Genomic DNA, 14829 nt, shown 5'->3' with positions numbered 1-14829 from the left:
GAAACATCTACATGTCTTTTAAATACCTCCCAGGATGGTAACTCCACCACTTCCCTGGGCAGCCTGTTCCAACGCTTGACAACCCTTTCAGTGAAGATATTTTTTCCTAATATCCAATCTAAACCTACCAAAGAGAATTTGAGACCATTTCATCTCATCCTATCTCTTTCACTTGGGAGAAGAGGCCAACCCTCACCTTTCTAGAACCTCCTTTCAGGTAGTTGTAGAGAGCAATAAAGTTTCCCCTAAGCCACCTTTCCTTCAGGCTAAACAACTTCCACTCCCTCAGCCACTCCTCATAAGACTTGGACTTTAGATTCTTCATCAGCTTTGTTGACTTTCTCTGGACACATTCCAGAACCCCAATGTCTTTCTAGCAATGAGGGGTCCATAACTGAACACAGGATTCAAGGTACAGCCTCACCAGTGCTGGGTACAGGGGGATCACCTAGTCCTGCTGGCCACACAATTTCTGATACAAGCCAGGATACCATTGGCCTTCTGGGTCCCCTGGGCACATTGCTATCTCATGTTCAACTGACTGTTGACCAATACCTGCAAGTCCTTTTCCATCAGGCAGCTTTCCAACCATTCCTCCCCAAACCTGTAGTGCTGTATGGGGTTACTGTGACCCAAGCACAGGACCTGTCCCTGCGCTTTGTTGAACCTCATACAATTACCCTCAGCCTACTGATCTAGCCTGTCCAGATCGCTCTATGGAGCCTTCCTACCCTCCAGCAGATCAACACTCACATAACTTTGTGATCACCACACCTCAGATGGCCTCCAAACATCACATCCGTCACAAGTCTTTCTCTGTTCGCAAAGAACAGGTCCAGCAAGGCCATTTCCTCAGTGGATTCCCTCACCAGCTGTGTCAGGAAGTTATCTTTCACACAGTACAGGAACCCTATTGACTGTTTTCACTCCACTGTATTCTATTTCCAGCAGATGTTTGGTAAGTAGAAGTTCCCCAAGTCAATGTAATTGAACTATTACCCTGCATATGTGTCAAAAAAACTGCATGATCCAATAGCAAGGGTGTTTGGCTCTCCCTTATATGAACAGATGATTGCGAACAGCACAGAATTTCAGGATACTAATGTATTAAAATACATATAACCAACCAACCAAACCCAACCCTTAACAGTTGACAGATTTTCGAAGATTAAAAAATAAAGGGAATGCCTATTTATTCACTTCCTGAGCTAGAGACATCTGGAAGGGAGAAAGGACAGTCCTCAATAGAAAACATCTCCATGACCAAGAAAGCTTTCTGCAAAGAAGAACAGAAGGATTCCCAAAAGGGAATAGAAGTGTAACTGGGATGAATGGGGATTCTAGCTGAGGGCTTATGGAGTGCTGTTCCAGAATAACAGATGATCAGAGTAAATGCTTTTTTGCTTGACTGGTACAATCCTGATAATTAAAACAGTCTTCTTTCCTGCAGAAAAGACAGTCCCCTTCACAGAAATTCAGACTTATTCAAGGAAATTAATTGACAAATTCTTAACATTTTATATGTTTAAATCACCAGTTGTGAAATCCTATTCCTTTGAAACAAGAACTTGCTGTAACTGAAATATCCAGCTTACATCAGAACTGGAATTTGCAAGTGCATAGGAGGGTCTAGTGAAGAGGGGAATTCAATAACTTTCTTGGGGAAAATTTGCAAGTTCAACTCTTTTAATTCACCAGGCATTTATATACGCGCTTTTAAAAAATGTAACTGACTTTTTTTGACCAAGAAAGATTTTTTAAATTCCTTTTTTGATTTTGACACATAATTCATTAGTGTTATTTAAATACAAATTTTATATGTTCAGGATGATTATTGATGCTTTGTTTTCTTCCAAGTTATCCCATTGGGCCATAATGTATGATTTGAGACCAGTCTGTTTAGACAGTTTTAGGATATATATAATCACACTAATTTATTCAATTCTATTTGTTTCCTTGGAGGTTTCTCAAATACTTTGAGGCATTTTACTTCTCTGTCTTTCCCTTCAAAGTCACAATGAATTCCCATTAGAGGTATTGTAAGAATATATCCTCAGGGTTATGATTTATTCTTAGGCAGACTGACTAAAACTTAGTTTTCTTCTATCTCACTATTACTCAAGGGAGATTTCAAAATGTTAAGCCTCATTGGCTTAGATTCAAAGGGAATTTAGGAGCTAATGCATCTCAATACCTAATTTTTAAGCACTGGTCCCAAGGATGGGATCATAAAGATCCCTATATGATTCATTAGAGAAGTCAGACATCTTAAAATAAGCTACAAAAAAATGTGCATGCTAAAGAGGGATCTACGTACACATTTAATTCTTCTTCTGTTTTGAGAAGATACAGCCTATGACTCTCACTTGTCCTGTCCCAGGGAACTATTCTATCTCACCTATTCTGGATGCCAGGATGAACATATCAGATATATATTGAAAATGTTTTCACTTTACATAGAGTAAGAGATACCACTTACTCAAGAAGGAGTAGGCTGCTAGATTTTAATCTTGTGATAAAAGCCTTCAAGAAAGGTGTGAGAAAGCCTGAAAGCTGTATTTTCCAAGATTTACCTTGACATTTCATTCACTGACTTTCATTTGTATCACAGATGCCTTGGTTATGTTTATGGTGGCAAGTAGAATGGACTAGGACTAACATGGATATGATTAAATTTTCATTTGTCCCTCATACAGGAGGCCTTATCCATAGTGCTTGGCAGGAATATCCTTAGCTTTTTTCAAAAACTTTTGTTATTTGTTCTTCTTCAAATTACTTTGCACAACCTGCAAAGGCATTAGCAATCATGAACCAAAATGGTTAAAGAGCATCAGATCCTCAACTTTATGTCCTGAACATTAAGTTTACTAGTATAAGTATGACCATTATGGCCTAGGATGAAATGCAAGACCTGATTTTCAGGGGAAAGCATTACTATTACACAACTGTTAAGAACTGCTGCCTCTTATTTTCACTTTAGCCTGGCAAGTTTATTCCCCTAGAATAGGTGGTGGATGGGGGGCACATCACTCACTTTTATGTAGAAAATAGATATGAAGTTGATTTCCTATAGAGAAGACCAAAAAACAACCCCAACCAATAAAAACAAACCAGTTTTCTCACATTTTAGAGGAACAGTGTAATACAAAAGAGAAATTTCAAAATGGGTTTGAGTAAAAGTCTTGATGAGAAACAATCTGAGAAACGATTTTATGAATCCTAATGAGGCAAGGACAAGAGAAGTGAATCAAGCTATCCGGTTAAAACAGATGAATTTTTGTTCATATGCAAAGGCAGAAGGTCAATGCAGTGGATGAGGTTTTCAGGATCATAGTTCTGTGCTAATACCTCTTTTCTAGTGATTATAATTTTATTTTTGTTAATTTATTCCATGACTTCAGATTAGTATAAGAAATCTCTTCCCTATTTCAGACTGATCTGCATTTTAGTCAGATCTGATGATTCCTTCTGATGTATGAACACATGCAAGCAGGAAAAGGATAAATGTGCATACATCTTGTGCTCTGATGCCACGATGGTCCTGCAGTGTCCAGGAACAAACAGTGAGTCCCACAAATAAAAGAGTCTTAAACTGGACTGTCTTTGCTTGACTTGTAACCTGAATAACTCTGGTTTGTAAGGCAGCTACTTTTTTCAGGTGCAGTCAGGGTAAAGGAAGTATTAGATACCATGGAAAATGTTATATAGACAGTAACCCTAAACAGTCACACAGTGCATGCTCCATTTCAGGAAGATACATGCAGAACATATATGCAAAAAAAAAGGAAATATAACACAAAGACTGCTAGTCAAAACCAGAAATACTGTGTGCATTGTAAAACCTTTGACTTAACATTTAGAAAAAAGCCCACTGTGATTATAGTCTAATGCTAATGGAAACATTCATGTAATTCATATTTATGACCTTAGTGAGAACCAGTTCAACTTGAGTACAGATGGCCAGACATTTCCCAGGGAAATATTTTCACTGAAAAACATTTCACTGGGTCTGAATGCTTTGATTGACTCTTCTCAGGTTTGACTACATTTTGCCAAATCAAAGGCAAATCCTCCAGTCCTGCCAGGCAGCTTCAAAGCAATCAATCTACTGCTGCCAAGTTTGGCAGGTCTGGGACCGACCAACCAGAATATTTCCAGAACAGAAAACCTGAAAGCTTTGACTGTCAAAAGCTGGGATAGGTTCACATAACTAATTTGTTCTGGGTCAATCTACATAATGGATTTGCCCTGGAATTACTGACCCTGGAAGCAGTTGGGTATGGTGTTTCCAGGTCTGGAATGAATTGTCTGGTAACTGAACAATTACCAAGATCCTGTGGCTTGAGATTCTACAGAGTGGGGCTGATGGTCTTAATAAAGCCTCCTTAGAGTCTGTGAGGCGCAGTGCAGAAAAGCTCTGAAGGGTTCAGGTGATCTCTTAGGCATTGCAAGCTGTATGCAAAATCCAGGACCTAAAAGCCCCCATGGGCTTTTCCATTCTGCCTTTTAATCTTGTCTGCATGGTGAAACATTCTGAAGACTTCCAGAGCTGCTCAGCAGTGCTACTTGTCAATTCCTCTAGTCTGGTGTCTTAGGCTCAAATGTGGCACTTTCAGAAATTCTTCTTTTATGGAAACCTATATGTATATATATGTTTACATATACATATATATGTGATTATATATAGAAGCACAGATACACATATACATACATGTATATATGCACACATATATGCATACATATAAAAAGATACATCTATGTATGTATGTGTGTTTGAATTTAATTCCAGGAAGCAAGTCAGTCTCAGGGACCCAATAACAAGAAACCATTAAAAAGGGTAATCTCCACAAAATGTCACACTTATGGAGGCATCTAATGAATGCAGAAAAGCCACCAAGTAGTCTGTTCTATATAGCAATAGAGACACCACAATACAAAAGATGCCTTTATTTGTAAGAAAAGTAATGTTACAAAAGTAAAGAAAGCAATCTGGAATAAGAAGCATACTTTCATTGCTCTTCTCAGCTACAGAAGTTTTAAAGGCACATTCTCTATTTTTTTTTTTGCCCTTAGATTATTTTATTATTGCAGTCAAACTTCAAATCAAATTTTAAAGGAACAATTCTCTGAGTTTTTGGTCACTTATCTCTTTTCTCTCTCTTAGCAGGGCACTCCATTTTTGAATTTAGCTGAATCAGCATGAATCCAACTGTGAACTGTAAAACAGTTTTGGAAAACCACTCAGTATTTCATTTCAATGTTAGCACACAATGCCATCCAATATCAACCCCACAAAAGTATTATAGCTTGTAAAGCAGATTTCTAAAGGTTTATTTCCACATTTGACATGTGATTTTTATCTGACTCATTCAAACAACTCCTGCACAAAAGGAGGAAATCAGTATTGTTAGGATTCTAAGTGTATTCACTACAGTTTCTACTTCTGTTATTCCTTTTCTTCTAAAAAGCAATAAGAAATTTCATTAGTTCTAAGAACTGAGTGTTAAACACTAGGTATCTGGAAAAAGATAGCTTAAAATAAAAATTTTAAGTAAATTAAAACCAAACTGAAACACAACCAAAGAGAAAAAAACCCCACCGCTGCTGACTCCTCGTGTTCTGTTAATTGATGTCCTTTAATGAGTCTTAATTACTTAAAATGAACAAGAAAATCTGAAATATTTCTGCATTTCTGGAGTATTTTCATGATCTATATATAAAGAAGTCTATTGCATTTATGGAAGAATACATATCTAGGTATTAACAAGTTGTGCTGATGGATAATAGAAGAGCAAACAAGATTAATTAATTAATATTAGGCAACTCAGCAAGTTGGTGCCAAGCCAAAGAAATTGAAACTCCTTTATTTAATCCAGGTGTAAGATCACTCTTTGGGAAATGGCAAAAACACAGCACCTTTAGTATCTCAAGGTGTAGGGATAGTTGAAACTTTGGAAGAATTTGTAACAGAAAGCTACAACTCATTTTGCTTAGGAAGACTGCAAAATGCCTTCTCAAAAAGGTTAGATTTTTTTTTCCTTCTGCAGAGGGAGTTGCAGAGAGAAAGCTGTGTTATCTCTCTCTGCTATGCTGGAGAGAGATAAGCCTCACAAACATGTACAAGGCCCCAGCAGCTGAGAGAAGGTGTGAAGGACAGGGAAGAGAAGACAGAAGGTCCTGGAGAGGACGGGGTCTTGCCTTTTCTCCCTGGTGCCCAGTGCTTCTACAGCACTGAGAGGTATTTGTAAGCTTTTTGTGCTCTAGCCTTCTAAATAAACTTTTTGAATTCTTTCCACTGCCTTGGCATTTCTGGGGATACCTGCATATCTTACCTTACACAAGGGTTGGTCTCAAGAAAATGTTGTGTAAGGGTAATAAAAAGGGCAAAGTACTGCAATGAAAACAACACTTAAAAAATAAAGTAGGGATGATATCCTTCTGGGCTTGTAGGTTAGGGAAGAAAGGATGTCAAAGTTTACCTAGAAGTTATAAAAATTCGTTGGTTGAACATATGTGAGATAGCGGGATAACTTATTGGAAAAAAAAGCTGGGGATACAAGACCCATCTTAATTGTTGTGGAATTTCTTGCTTCAGACAGAACATAATGAAAAAGATTTATTTTGCATTTAAAATAACAATAGAAGAAAGAGCTGGAAGAAATGGGGGATCCTCTGAAAAGTTTAGCAAATATAGTTTAGCTCTGCATTGAAATATTTTGCCTTCTTTTGGATGAGTTTGATAAATGAACATTTAAAAAATACAAGAAATGACTTAGTGACCTTAAACTGGGACTTTCTGGCTGAAAAGTACCCACATTACTGAAAATGCTTCAGACAGTAATCTGTAGACTAGTACATGTGTTCATACACTCTATTGCTATCCTATCTGAATGTCACAGTGCCACATGCACCAAAATGGGATCATGAAAATACACAAATGGCTTAGCTGATCTCATCTGGACTTAGAAAAGTTCAGATAGGCCTGACCTGCACTAATATATTGCAAAATCCAAAGGAGACTGAACCTACATATAAACAGCTACCTATAACTTCAGCTTCAGATCTGAAGTCGGAGGCAATATATCTAAAATAAAAAAGTATCATAAAGTTAATAGTTTGGGCACTAAAGTTTTCTTTCATTACTTCTTTCCTCAGTGGTGAAAGTAATAGCTGGTTTTGACCTCATGACAGCTCAGGAGACAGGTGCCAGCCAAACAACACAGAGGATTTCATCATTTTCATTTTAGGAAAACTGAAGGAAGATCACACGCTGGGCAGGAAAGCATGAAGATTGCTTGATAAGATTCCATTAAAGTGAGCTGACAGCAAGGTTAGAAGTGAACTGGGAAAACCTCACCCGGGTAATATCTGGGAAAGAAACAATCAGCTTGACATTTCACATTATCAAAATGAAAGTCAAGTGTTCCTTTTTAAAGGCAGTACATCCAATACTGGGATCCATCTAACGCATTCTGACTGAAGAAATCATTTTCTTCCTGTGGTGAACATGACAGAAGAAAAGTTCTAAAATCACACTAAATATTGTAAGAAGTATTGCTGTAAGTGTTCTGTATCTTGCCTTGCTGCATGATGATATTCAAAGACTCATTTAACTCCATTTTTGATTTTTTTTAATTTAAATATTCTGTCATAGCCTCATTAGCATCTGATTACTAAGCAGTTAGTTAAGGAAAAGGACAAAGAAGGAAAATTAGATGCAACATTATAGGGCATATTTTCACCTTGATGAGCAAGAGAAACTCATTAGGGGTTACTGAAAGTCATACACATGCTTCAGAGGAATAATGTCCTCAAGGTATTTTGTAATTATTAAAATGCTAAAGAAACAATATCTATTTTTTATAGATAAAAGAGCAATTTGTCAATAACAGATAGGAATACATGTAAGGAAAAAACTATACAGACAGGAGAAATATAATTAGACAGTTAAGGAATTGCTTTTTTTTGATGTGATGGAAGGAAAAAGGAATTGTAAGAATAATATAACTGTAATTTGAAAGCTAAAATTTTTAAATGTATACAGAAATTAGTAACAGTTTCTTCACTGCCTGGCAGGGGCTTCTGAATGTTTTCTTCTATTCCTTTTTGGAAGGGAAGGAGGATGTGGGATTTGAAAGAAGTAGCTGAGTACTGCTGAACACCAAACAAAATGCATATGTGATCTGACCAGATACAAACTAAACCCTCTGGAAATGAAACAATACTGCATTAAGTTTTCAAGCAGGAAAGGCACAGCCTCCATTAGCCATGTGTGTGGTGCTTCAGTGCTCTGCTGGGAGACAGAATATGCAGTGTTTGCCAGGATCAGCTTCAACTCCCATCACTCTCATATATCCGCACACACATAGCAGACGAGTTATTTCCCCTTAAATTCATATTATCATTGACTTAGTTTTGGATTATGAATTTTTTTCTAGTTTGCCAGTGACACACTGACTCAAACACTTAAAAAACCATCAAAATCTGAATAGCACTGTCAGCAAAATGGTTTTATCAGAAAATACAGAGAAGTTTTGTTTCCCACCCACTATCATTAGCTTAGCCTTGTAGAGGAACTAAAATCACCCTATCAGCTTAAATTCATGAAAAGGGTAAGCTCCTGAACAGCATTTAGAAACATTTGGGCTCAGGTGAACTATTTTTATTCACACATGCTGCCTTCTGAAATCTAGACAGTTTGTACAGAGGTATTCTCAGCTCCAATTTACCAGGGCAAGAACTTTTAGCCCTGACATTTATAGAGAAAGTAGCATAACCTGTTCTGACCTTTCAGGAGACACTCCTGAAAGAACCAATACTTATGGGTCAATGACCATCATGTACACTCTGTTGATTTGCAAAGTCTTATTAATATACATCTGTTTCCTTTCTGAATTATTTATTTCTTGACCAGACACAGGATTACCCTACAGTCCATTTAGGAGTTTATTTCTCTTTGTTTGCTACTACACCATGGCCACAATGCATCTGTAATAAATGTTGCCTTTTTCACCAAATTCATCTTGAAGACAAATATATGAGATCAACCACAAGAGCTCCTCAGTAGCAGCAGTGTGTGATTTAAGGATCAAATTAGGTTCTATTCTTCCTGTGAAAATGTTAATGGTCATCACATAGAAGTGTGTAACGGCTTCGAAAGCAAAGGGTGATGAGAAAAGGTTTTGAGTATTAAAAGTGACAAGCTGGCAGCACTGTATTCCCTCTGTAAGGAGAGAGAATCTCTAGCTGCATCCGAATTAGTAACATTTTGATGCTCGGTCACATGTTACTTTTGCCAAAGCTGTGCAGTTAGTGCAGCTGCCCTTCCACAGAGAGATCTCTAGGAACATTGAAGTCTCTGCGTGCAAGAACATGAGGATAAAACTAAGCCAATATTTTTTATTAATTAAATTTTAATTATACAAGAGGACCTACAATAACTATACCAAATAAAGTGAACTGAGAAAAATACAAAAGCCAAAATGCAATCATTGTATAAAGTATATTTTATAAATTTTATATTCTGCATTTTTAGACAATTCAAATAAAAACAATGCAAAGTAAACAACAGGAACAGAAGTAAGCCACTGGGAACACATAGAAAATGTGTAGGTAAATGTAGATAAATGTCACTCTGAGCCAGAAACCCATCCCTGTTGAACAATGATGTTTCTATCTCAGACATTGTTTCAATAGCCCCAATAACAAAATTCCTGCCACAGCTTGCAATTCCACATTCCCCTCATTATTCAGACCAGTAGATATCATGTCATTTGACAGTGGAACATTCTCGTACCTCCAAAGATAATAATTTATGGACTGTAATGTTGTAAAGCATTACAGATTAGCGCTGAGTGCTGCTGGAATGGGTTCTTAGTTCTATCTCCCCAGTTAAAAGCAGAACCAATCAGACTTAAGCAAAATTAAGTCTTTAAATCAAATTTCACAAATGGGAAATATTGGTTTGCTAAGTTATTTTGATTCAGTAATCATTTTGATACCAGAATGAATCAACAAAGAAACTCTTGGGACAGGCAAACAATTTTTTTCACTACTGTGACTCGAGAAGCTACTAATGCTGTCCACAGGAATAATGCAATTGACTGTGTGTAAAATCACAATAGTGACAGTAGTGGTCTGGAAATAACTGTTTTGAAATAAGCTAATTTAGGTGCCAGCTGCAGATTAGCAGAGTTTTATGTATGCTTTCAAATGTGACAAGCTATGCAATGTCAAGCCTGTATGGTTACTGCAGATGTCTCTAGTTTTCTCAGCTGCTTTTACGGCCACTTTGCATTGCAATCACATTGCACAGTGGGGCAGTCTGAGTGCAGCGAAAGGGTTTATGAGGAATCAGTACTTGAGTATGGGGTCTTCCTCATAGTCCTGTAACATATGTAGGAGGAATTTGAAACCAGGATGGGTAATGTCATTAAATAATTTATTTGCACCCAGTACTTCAGTGTGCAGATTCCTATAAAACATGTGGAAAACAATCCTGCAAGTAGCCTGTTTCCAAGAAAGCACATGGCCTCAGGTTCCTGCCTGTCCTCTTGCTTCAGTGAGGTTGAAATCTGCTCTTCACACAAAGATTATTCACAGATACTTTTCTAGTTCTCTCCTTGGGTGAATGGGCTGGAATCCAATGCAAAAATGATACCTGTTTTTCGTAGTTTTCTTGTTTTATATAAAGTTTGTATTCGTTATTAATGGGGACTTAGAGATTATTTATGCATTATTTATTATAGAAGGATGTTTTTATTGTCCTTTTTTTTTTTCACATCCATAGGGATGTGTAACAAAAAAAGCCAAAATCAGGAAGAAGGATTTTTTTACTATTATTTTATTAGGAAATCTAAAAGAGAGGACTATAATATTTTAATCATATAGTTACTATTTTTAAGCCAATCATAAGGTGATAAATGTCAAGTCATTAGTTTGAAAAGTTTAGAGTCAACTCAATGCTAGTTCTTGGCCTGAGCATCTTTTCTTTTTTCTATTTTTATTCTATGGCATATTGACAATTTTTGTGATGCACACAATAAGCAAAGAGAACATAAAAAGAGCTCTAAATTGCAAAGCATCTTGTTCTGAGAAGAGGGAATTCAATAATCTTTTTTTGGAAATGGAAAGGTGAACAGAATTTAAAGCCCTCAAAAAGGCATAGTCTAAAATTATAATGGTTAGTGCTAGTGAGCAAGTTAGAATATTACTCCTGTTATGCCAGTTGGCATGCAAGACTTCCACTTAGCAATAAAGAATGTTGCTAATGTGCCTCGAGTGTTTCTAAATTCAAATTAAATACTTCCTCATTTTGTGTGTGTGCTGGGACCATTCTTTCATGGCTTGAATAGATCAAACTGTGTTACTCAGGCTGCTGTGCCCAGCTTGATGTAAAGATGAGAAAAAATAAGATAATTTTAGAGGTTGTTTTTGACTCAGAGTTTCTTAGCTCATAGTGTTACTTTATGAAAGAACTTACCAGTTGAAATCATGTATGTATTAACAGTAACAAGCATTGCAATGTCAGGACAGGTTAACAATCCTTCATGTCTAGAAAGCTCCACACTAACCAATGTGGCATACATTAGAAATAGAATTAAAGCCATCAAATGCATGTCACCTATGGCAAAAAAAATGTTTTTCTTTATCTGTTTAGTAATCATTTGAGATGCTTATTTTGCCATTACAAATTCCTTTTTTTTTCCTGCATATTCATATCTAGGTTTTCTTGAAACTGAAAATACTTATTTTCTCTAATTTGATCTGATTTAAAAGCTATGATTTTCAGAACATACTGAGAACTTCCCACTCAGTGATACTTCATTTGAGTATAGAAAAAGATAAGACATCCAAAATGATTACTTATTTGTGCAAACCTGGAAATAAATATGTAATATTTCCCTGAGTGTTCTTTAGGCATTTGCTTTTGAAAGAGTTCATAGCAATGACCTAAAATTCAAATCACATGAGTTAGCTCAATAGACAAATTTTTATTCTGTATGCAGCACCTAAACTGGGCTGCTGCAGCTTGTCTGTGAGAAGGTGTCAATTCAGAAAAGGCTAGAAACCCTAATTGTGCCATTTTGTGGTTGAGTCATGCAGAGGAAGTGCTTTCTTTAGTCCTGTGTTCTCCTTCTCTCTGAGTGCATATAAAATGGTACAGCAGGCTGGCAGTAAGAAAATAATTTCCCTTTCTGTTTGCATAGTGTGTAACATTTTGACTTACTATAAATTAACACAAAGCCTCATCCTTAAAAGCATCTCTGTTCACCTCTATCAGTGCTGTCTAGGACTTTTCCTCATAGGGGAACACTGTGAAAAACTGATCTTGCTTTATTTCCAGTTTAGCTTGAAGGTCAATGAAGATATTTTGTCTCATTTGACTAATTGAAATTCCTTTGAACAGCCCAACTGCAGAAGTTAGCTCATAATTGAATGCTGAGATCATGTTTCCTGTGTAAGACATGGTGGGTGGGGAGAAATATGAACAAGAACAAAACCAAAAACCAACAAGCTAAAAATACTTTGGAAGAGAAAGAATTTATTTTAGGACCATAAATGCTTAATGTTAGACAAATATTTTTTTTTTCTTCCTCAGACTAATATAATTGTATGTGACTTTAACAGGTCAGTGTGAAATTTTGCAAGGTAATTGTCTGCTACATAAATTTTTGCAAAGTTTCAGCAAAAGAGGTCCTATAGAAAGACATAAAAAACTGGTGGTTATATTCTCAAAAGTCATTTTATTGTTTGTTTGATTAATCTTTACTGCATATGTATTCATTCAGAGTGAAACAGTTCATGAATGGCTGTGCAAAGCATTGTAAGCAAGATCTGGTACCATCATTGCCCTGCAAACCAATTCCCAGAGGGCACAGGGATGCACAGGGACACACAGGAATCAGTGCAGTGGCATCAGAAAATCTCTCGAAAATCTCTCAAAACTAGAAATAGAACATAGTAAAGTAAAAAGTGTGGAAATCATCACATGATGATAAGGAGAGAGATAAGGTAAAAGAGACCAATGAACAAGGACAGAAATGTAATCCACGTGTATCCCCATATATATTTATGCTGTGCACATAATGAGGCAAGGGACAAAGAAAGCGTATGACAATATGACTACTTAAGCACATCCCACCCATAGGATGAAATTAAATATTGGAGTCCTCAATGTGATGTTAGAAAAAACTGTGAAACCAGTGAAGAAAGTGGCTATTTGCAAATCTCTACAAGGAAATAATCTTCCTTTGGCATTCTACACTTAATCTTGTTCCATGGAGTGTGCTAACCTATTAATATCATCATTTGCTCACTCAGGCTCAAGGGGTGGAGGTATCTATTGTCTCTAAATGTCAGCATCATGTATCTGCATTTTCTACTGACTTCTATGGCATTATCATTTTCTTTTTACTTTGTCAAAACCCTGGAAAATCACATTTTTAGCACATCATCATTATTAAAGATAAAAAGCCAAGTTCTAAGGAGAAATTGCAAGATTAGACTTGTATATATAACCCTTATTTTCTACACTGTTATATGCAGAACTGGAATCTGTTCTTAAATGTGTGATCACATGTTCTCATGAGCTGCATGAACATAAGATATTTTTCCCAGTGATTTCTGTCTCATTTTGTTCACAAAACTGATATAGCCTGAATAATAAGCATTTGTTTATGTTTTCCTTCTTCTAGTTTTTTTAGCATTTTGTTTCTGATTTTTCAGAATATTGCACACATAGTTGTTTAGTTTATTTTACTTTTTTTTCATCCTTGTGAGCAGACCATTTTAAACCCAAATCTTCCTCATTGTCATATAGCCATTTGTTCTAGAATTATCATTTCACTCCATGCTAGTCATCATGTGTATAATTAGGCAGAGGTTTCTAACAGAGTGAAGCAACATTCTCCAGCACCATCAGGAAAAAAGAAGTCTTCAAAACTTACAAGATAAAACTTAGTGTTATACCTGCCTGAAAACATCCTGTAAGAAAACTTACTTTCCTCATATATGCACCAGCAAGTACAATATATAGCATAAGACTAAACTCTAGGAAACTTCAATGATTTCTTTTTTTTTTTTTAACTATGGAAATCCTTAGATTTTTTTGTGATTTATTAGACGTAACATCTACCACTACATTAAAAAAAAAGAAGTTTCTGTACTAATCCTGTATTTGTTCATGCCCAACTATCAGAAGCACTCTCCACAAAAACTAGAATCATCTCTACATCGATGATGTTTTTGGCTATTTTAACTTTTTTCTTTTTTTTCTGCAGTAAATATTTAGCCATTTGAATATGAAATGAGTAGGAAAAGAAACTTTTTTAATTATTGTTACATTAAAAATAAATAGATCTCATAGCCATTTATTTTCCATGAGTTCTGCAATCAAAAGAATTGAAGATCATTTGAAAGCTACATCTTTACAAAATAACCTTCAGTGAGGAACAGTGTCTTTGACTGTCCTATAGGAAATTCGTTTTGATTTGTCAGAATGACAAGCCTTTGAAAACTGTGGACTGAAAATACACAGTAGACTTTTTGCTAAGCTCATAAAGTGCCCAACTGAGAAAGGATTCATTGCACATGAATAAGAGCTAAATTAGCTGTGTATTGAAAAGTCTCATTAAATGCAAGGCTGTAAGTCCTTGGTAGGACTTGGGTCCTAGTGAACTGTTCTGCATATTTTGTCATGCACTCTGGAGAGATCACTATTCTGATGTGGTATAAGAACTCTTCAGCATTCTTTGGCTGATCTGAACTATATACCATATCTTACATTAAATCTAAAAATAGCTTTTTGGGTTTTTTCTTTTTTTGTTT

General features: G+C 36.2%; 1 long non-coding RNA gene across 1 annotated transcript in view; it reads left to right on the top strand.

Annotated features, from left to right (window-relative positions):
* LOC108499142 overlaps positions 1–7335 on the top strand; it is a 10408-nt gene extending 3073 nt beyond the window's left edge. The window contains exons 3-5 of the long non-coding RNA XR_001875438.1: positions 3433–3563; positions 6048–6238; positions 7156–7335. This is a non-coding gene — a long non-coding RNA (uncharacterized LOC108499142). The remainder of the gene's footprint in view (positions 1–3432; positions 3564–6047; positions 6239–7155) is intronic.
* Positions 7336–14829: the final 7494 nt, after the last annotated feature.

The sequence above is a fragment of the Lepidothrix coronata genome, unplaced genomic scaffold, assembly GCF_001604755.1.
Source record: "Lepidothrix coronata isolate B3197 unplaced genomic scaffold, Lepidothrix_coronata-1.0 Scaffold70, whole genome shotgun sequence".
Lineage (NCBI taxonomy): Eukaryota > Metazoa > Chordata > Aves > Passeriformes > Pipridae > Lepidothrix > Lepidothrix coronata.
This window is presented reverse-complemented; position numbering and strand designations above follow the sequence as displayed.